The sequence below is a fragment of the Trichechus manatus genome, unplaced genomic scaffold (assembly GCF_000243295.1).
Source record: "Trichechus manatus latirostris isolate Lorelei unplaced genomic scaffold, TriManLat1.0 scaffold00069, whole genome shotgun sequence".
In the NCBI taxonomy this organism is placed as follows: Eukaryota; Metazoa; Chordata; class Mammalia; order Sirenia; family Trichechidae; genus Trichechus; species Trichechus manatus.
The window spans coordinates 2,976,824-2,984,235 of NW_004444005.1; the positions used below are offsets into that span (position 1 = coordinate 2,976,824).

The following is a 7,412-nucleotide window of genomic DNA, read 5'->3' on the forward strand; positions in this document are numbered from 1 at the left end:
GCGCCCCCTTCCGCGCGGGGCTGCAGGAGTTTGCTGGAGCCTCCGACTGACTGGCGGCTCCGAGCGCGCCCCACGCCCTGGCAACTCCGGGACTCCCGCTTCTTCGCCAAGCAGACCACGAAGGGGTCTCGCCCTAACTTTCCTTCCGGAGCTGGGCTAAGAAGGAGGATATCAAGATTCCCAAAGCCCCCCCAAATCTCGGGAAAGGTAATAGGGGGCGGGGAGAGCGCGCCAAAGCCCGGCCCTCTGAAAGCTGGCCTCGCCCATTAACCAAATCACTCAACTCCCCTAGCCGGTTGGATCACTTGAGGATTTCCTTTCTGGAGTGAATATTTCTCTCTGTGTTTTTGAGCGGGAGAGCGTTGTTTGCCTCACGCTCAGGCAACCTCAGTTTCCCCCAACTCGAAACCCCATAACTCATCCCCCCTGCCCAGGAACCCGAGCTCAGAGGCCGCGTGAAATTGCACTGTCTCCGGCCGCTTCCTCCTCCAGACCCGGCGCCGGCCCGGCCTCTCCCGGGGATTTGGTTGGGGGGCGGGGGTGGTTTCCAGCCTGGGAACAGACCCCGGAGCCCGCTTTCCACTTCCACACTGGGAGGGGCTCCCGCACCTGTCGCCGTCCCCTCTGCTGCCCCCCACGGCCGCCTGGGAGAACAGCTGCCGCCCCTTCCACACTGGAGTCTGTGACCGCGCCGTCGGGACGGCCGCAGCCCTCGCGGGTCTGCTGGGGACCCAGATGGGCACACCCCGCTACAGGCGCTCACACCCTCCTGGGCGACTTCAAAGTCCAGTCTTGCGCTGGAAAAGAAGGAAGGGGCAGTGGAGACTGCGTCCATGAATCGCTTGGATTCCTGGCACCTCTCGCACCAACTCCCGGATCCAGACCAGAGGCGGTCAGGTGCACCGGGGGTGGCTGCCCAAGGCAGTGCCAGCCCCCTCGACGCACCCAACTGGCGCCCCCTGGTGCCCACTGGGCAGCAGTGGGGCCCCACACGGCTTAGCATTTCAGTCCCTGAGACTGGCATTCCGGATCCTAACCGGAGAGCCGATTTATTTTCCCCCACAGCTTCAGGCTTGAATAACTCGAGTGCAATTGTGTCTTGAGAAAGAAAAATTTCGCCGCTCACCCCAGGCCAACACGACCGGCTAAAATTCTTTAGACTTTTCCTGTCCACCTCCAGGGCATTGGCCTCGCCCAGCCCACTCACGTGACGGTGTTACTGCTACAGCAACTGCGAAAACCATCAACTTGCACAAACATATACCACTTAATTTGCAAAACGTTTCCTCAAACTTGGGGCCTTAATTAATGTTTCACTTAACAGAAAAACTATAGAAGCTGGGCGATATCTCTCCGCTTTTCACAGACTGGAAAACTGAAGTTCTAAAAACTTGTTACTTCGTCCAGAGTCATCCAGCCGATGCTGTGGAATCAGGATGAGGGACTCAGGTTTTTGACTAGGATTTCTTATGTCATGCTGAGGCTGGAGCTTCATCTGCTCCGAATCATACTCCTATCAGGTAACTAAGCTAATTCCACTTAGGAGTTTCCATCCCTCCCTACTCTCCCCCAGATTAAAGGACCTTTTCATTCTATCGCTCACCACCTCAACCTAGTGTTCAGCGCCCTGGATGGAAGTTCTTCTCATCTTTGGAATATTTCTGACGCTGTAGTTAAAATGTTATCCTGATTTGCAAAATCATACATTCAATAAATTTCAATCAATTTATATTACTGGCTTAATAATACGATCTTTGTTTTAATACACTTCAGACCAGCTGGTCTCTCTCTCTCGTCTCCTGGGACTAGGTCACACACGGTGGAGGGACTCTTTCTTCATTGACTGCCCGAGCAGCCAGCCTTTCTCTATCACCCAGCCACCCAGAGCTGGGTCTACACAAATCAACTCTGTACTGCCAGCCCCTGCTGGCTCATTGCCCCTGTGGGTTCTATAATTCTGTACAAAGGCTCACAAAATTCACAGAGACTATGACTTATACTTACATGTACCCATTTATTATAACCTGAAAGGAGACAAGCATAGAGATACATCAGGCAGGGTCTGGGAGAGGTCCCCGCATGAGGCTTCCATTGTTCCCAAGGACATGCAACACCCTCTCCCCTGCATGGATGTTCTCACCAATTCTGGAAGCCCCAAAGAGAGTTCCAAGGTTCAGAGTCCCCTAGTTATTGGGACCTCAATGAATATGCATGTATCAAATTGGAATATGCATTATTGAGGCATCAGTCATAGTTATGATCCATTCAACAATGAATATGCATGAGTACATCATGCGCCTCTCTTCCTGAGTCTCTTGCCAGGTTGGGGTCTGTGTAGTCCCCTACTTTACACTTGTTTAGATTTGGCCTGGCTGTTTTAGAAAGACAAAGAGCAACTTAATTGCTCAAGCTATTTTCAAAAACCAGAAACAAAAGGCCAAACAGAGTTCTTTGTCCTACATCCTAGTAAACAACTGGGCTGGACTCTTTAAAAGTGCCAATGTCATGAAAGAAAAAAGCAAAAAAAGGCAAAGGAATCATTTCACATCAAAGAAGATCAAAAACACAAAACCAAATGCAATGAATGATCCCCGATTGATCCTAGATTTGAAAACAACAATGACAAAGCCCAGCTGATGGCATATAGACTCTCAGGCAGTCTTACTGCCGCAGTGTGGAATGCTCGTCAGAATTGACCACTTCTTTTCCTTTTCCAGTGAAGCCCAAATGCACATGTTGCTCCACTAGGTAAAGACCCAAAGGTGATAAAAGGGGAGGAGGGTTGGGCGAGAGGTCTCGATGGAGCAAAAATAGGAATTCTCCTTGTTGAGGTAAGGATGCAATCTGAATGGGGAGGGTGGAAGCAGTGAATGATTTACATACTTTTCACAGCCAGGAGCTTGAGTTGCACTGACCCAGTGGAACAGGCTCTTCATAAAACACATAAACGACACCCACCTACTCACTCACTCACACCTAACTGCTGAGCCTGGGACCACTGGGCTGGAGTAACAACTTATGATTGGATCTCTGGTGAGACTTCCTGAAGGAGGGCCCACTGAGGTCAGTCTGTAGAGGGGGACACCTAGTCTGAAAGGCTATAGTCAACAAATCAGTTCCGGAAGTGATGAGGTCTTCCCTCCAAATCAGGCCATGATCTCCTTAGCCAGTCAATTCCTGGATGGACTTTCAGATGTGTGACTGACAGGCTTCCTGGTCCAGCTGAAGGAAACCTGCAGATCCTACCATACAGCGCATAGTTCCCTGGACAGGCCCTATCAGGGTGCTGTTGTGTGCCACTGAGCAGAGTAGAACTGCCCCATAGGGTTTGCTAGGCTGAAATCTACCGGAGCAGATCACCAGGTCCTTTTTCCCACGTAGCCACTGGTGGGTTCGAACCAAGGACCTTTTTGGTTAGCAGCTGAGTGCTTACCCACTGCGCCACCAGGGTTCCTCGACAGGGTGCTACTAGGGTGAAATTCTTGGTCTAGAAGGACGGTGTCAGGCAGTGAATTTCGGAATGGGAAAGACATCGGCTAGAAAAAGAACTTTAGTCTCTTGAGCTGAGGGGCTCTCATGGTATATAACTCATTTACGTACAAGTCCAGAAATTTTCTGGATTGAGGAGAGATAGAGCCAGATTGGGAACTCTTTCCTGAGTTATGGGTACATTCTAAGTAGAGAGAAGGATGGAAGCGCCACGTGACTGTATACAACATTCATGTGAAGATGGAGGTGGCAACATTCTTAGAAGGAAGGATTCCTCCCCCAGCGTGTGAGCTTCACCCTTCATCTGGCTGCCTGTCTTCTGTGGAGAGGAAGTAAGTGGTAGAAACCTGGCTCTGTCCTAACAGTGGAGACCCTCTAGGGTCAAGTTAAATCAGAGAGTCAGTGGTCAGTTTAGGAAGGGCAAAGCTTCATTCAGAATCATGGCCTCATATTCCTGAAAACCCCTAGGTTCCTCTTCACTCCAGTCAGACCTCTGGACACAGTCTTGTCCATGCCAGGGTCATTCCCTCACTTTGTGTTTTGATTCGATTGATTTTCAAAGCATATAAGCATATTGCCTACAAAGAATGAAGTTTCATCTCTTCCTGATAATCATTACACCTCATTTGTTTTTCTGTTCTTCGAGCGTTGGCTACAACCTCTAGCACTATTTTAAACAGTAGTGATGATAGTGGATATCTTTGTCTTATTTTTGATCTTAAAGAAAATATGTAAAATGTTTCTCTACCACCAAGTTAAGAAAGTTTCCTTCTATCTGTGATTGCTGAGGTTTTTTTTTTTTACATTTCACTGAAATCTTGGAAATCTTTTGATTGGCCTTTTGGATAGAAATGGGAACTTACTTGACAGGAAGGATGATCCCATCATACTTCTGCTGGAACCAGTGCTTGGTTTCTTCTTTGCTGATTCTATGTTTGGCTCCAATGCAGCCTGCCCTGTGCTTATTGTCTGTGATGCTGAAACCCGGCCTACCCAGCACCACCCTGCAGTCCGGGCGTAGATACCAATGCTTGGGTCATATTTGATCCCCATTTCGATATGTTCCCAAAACCAAAGTTTCCAGTATCTGCGAAGTTATTTTTTTCTGAACTAGTTGCTGTTGTTAGGTGCTGCCAAGTCGCTTCTGACTCACAGCGACCCTACGTACGACGGATCGAAACACTGCCTGGTTCTGCACCATCCTCACAATTGTTGTTATGCTTGAGCCTATTGTTGCAGCCACTGTGTCAATCCATCTCGTTGAGGGTTTTCCCCTCTTTTGCTGACCCTCTACTTTACCAAGCATGATGTCCTTCTCCAGGGACTGGTCCCTCCTGCTAACAATCCATCCTCTTTTCTAAGGAGCATTCTGGTTGTACTTCTTCCGAGACAGATTTGTTCATTCTTTTAGCAGTCTGTCTTAGTCATCTAGTGCTGCTATAACAGAAATACCACAAGTGGGTGGCTTTAGCAAAGAGAAATTTATTTTCTCACAGTCTAGTAGGCTAGAAGTCCAAATTCAGGGTGTCAGCTCCAGGGGAAGGCTTTCTCTCTCTGTCGGCTCTGGAGGAAGTTCCTGCTTGTCTATCTTCCCCTGGACTAGGAGCTTCTCCATGTAGGAACCCCGGGTCCAAAGGACACACTCCACTCCTGGTGCTTTTTTCTTGGTAGTATGAGGTCCCCAATTCTCTGCTTGCTTCCCTTTCCTTTTATCTCTTTTAAGATAAAAGGTGGTGCAGGCCACACCCTAGGGAAACTCCTTTTATTGGATCAGGGATGTGACCTTAATAAGGGTGTTATACAATCCCAGCCTAATCCTCTTTAACATAAAATTACAATCACACAATGGAGGACAACCACACGATACTGGCAATCATGACCCAGCCAAATTGATACACACATTTTTTTGGGGGGACATAACCCATGACACAGTCCATGGTATATTCAACATTCTTTGCCAACACCACAATTCAAAGGCGCCCCGATTCTTCAGTCTTCCTTATTCATCGTCCAGCTTTTGCATGCATATGAGGCAATTGAAAACACCATGGTTTGGGTCAGGCCTACCTTAGTCTTCAAGGTGACATCTTTGTTTTTGAACACTTCAAAGAGGTCTTTTGCAGCAGATTTGCCCAATGCTATAAGTCTTTTGATTTCTTGACTGTTGCTTCCATGGGTGTTGATTGTGGATCCAAGAAAAATGAAATCGTTGAACTATTTCAATCTTTTCTCCATTTATCATGATGTTGCTTATTGGTCCAGTTGTGAGGATTTTTGTTTTCTTTAAGTTGCTGTGAAATCCACACTGAAGGCTATGATCTTTGATTTTCATCAGTAAGTGCTTCAAGTCCTCTTTACTTTTGGCAAGAAAGGTTGTGTCATCTGCATAACGTAGGTTGTTAATGAGTTTTCCTCCAATCCTGATGCCCCATTCTTCTTCACAGAGTCCAGCTTCTTGGATTATTTGTTCAGCATACAGATTGGATAGGTATGGTGCAAGGATACAACCCTGAGGCACACCTTTCCTGACTTTAAACCACACGGTATCCCCTTGTTCTGTTCGAATGACTGCCTCTTGATCTGTGTACAGGTTCTTCATGAGCACAATTAAATGTTCTGGAATTCCCATTCTTCACAATGTTATTCATAATTTGTTATGATCCACACAGTCAAATGCCTTTGCATAGTCAATAAACCACAGGTAAATATCTTTCCGGTATTCTCTGCTTTCAGCCAAGATCCATCTGACATCAGCAGTGATATCCCTGGTTCCACATCCTCTTCCGAATCTAGCTTGAATTTCTGGCAGTTCCCTGTTGATATGCTGATGCAGCCATTTTTGAATGAACTTCAGCAAAATTTTACTTGCATGTGATATTAACAATACTGTTCGATAATTTCCACATTCGTCTGAATCAACTTTCTTGGGAATAGGCATAAATATGGATCTCTTCTAGTCAGTTGGCCAGGTAGCTGTTTTCCAGATTTCTTGGCATAGACAAGTGAGCACTTCCAGCACTGCATCCGTTTGTTGAAACATCTCAACTGGTATTCCGTCAATTCTTGGAGTCTTGTTTTTTGCCAATGCCTTCGGTGTAGCTTGGACTTCTCCCTTCAGTACCTTCAGTTCCAGATCATGTGCTACCTCCTGAAATGGCTGAACATCGACCAATTCTTTTTTGATATAGTGACTCTTAACTAGTACTCCCACATTTTTAGAACTTTCTCCAAAATTTCTTCCGCCTTGGCCCATAGACTTTACAGGTGGATGGCAATCTTTTCATTTCTCTTGATGCTAAAGGATCTGACAGTGTATCTAGCTTTGGAGAACACCAGAGTCTGTCCTGTGAGCTACTCCAACACCTTGACTGCCAGGGTCAGTCTGTCTCCACTCTCTGCTACATAGATATTGAGGCAGAGCTTATGGAGTTCCCTCTTGGGGTTCTCTTTTTCACCTTGATCCTATGCCACGATGGAGAACAGGAAGAGAGCGCTGAGAATTTTCTTAAATAATTGGAAACAGAAATGAACTTTACCAAAAGCTTTTTCTGTATCTCTTTGGCTAATATGATTTTTCTCTTTCAGTCTATTCATATAAGAAATCATATTTTTAGACTTTGTTATTGAATCATTGTACTTCTGGGATAAATCCTACTTGATAATTATTTTCTAACATACTTTTTGAGTCAGTTAACTAGTATTTTATTTAGGATATTTGTATGCATGCACATAAGTGAGATGGACTGGTAACATTCATTTCACATATTTGCATTATCCAGTTTTAGAATCAAGATTACTACATTGTCATAACATTACAAGTCAAACAAAGTTCTAATCTCCATAATCTACAAGAAAATCCAACACCTCTACAACAAAAAGACAAATAATCCTATTAAAAAATGGGCAAAGGAAATGAACAGACA

General features: G+C 46.0%; 1 pseudogene; it reads right to left on the reverse strand.

Annotated features, from left to right (window-relative positions):
• Window positions 1–4,348: 4,348 nt before the first annotated feature.
• Window positions 4,349–7,412, reverse strand: part of LOC101358154 (60S ribosomal protein L11 pseudogene) — an 18,358-nt pseudogene continuing 15,294 nt past the window's right edge.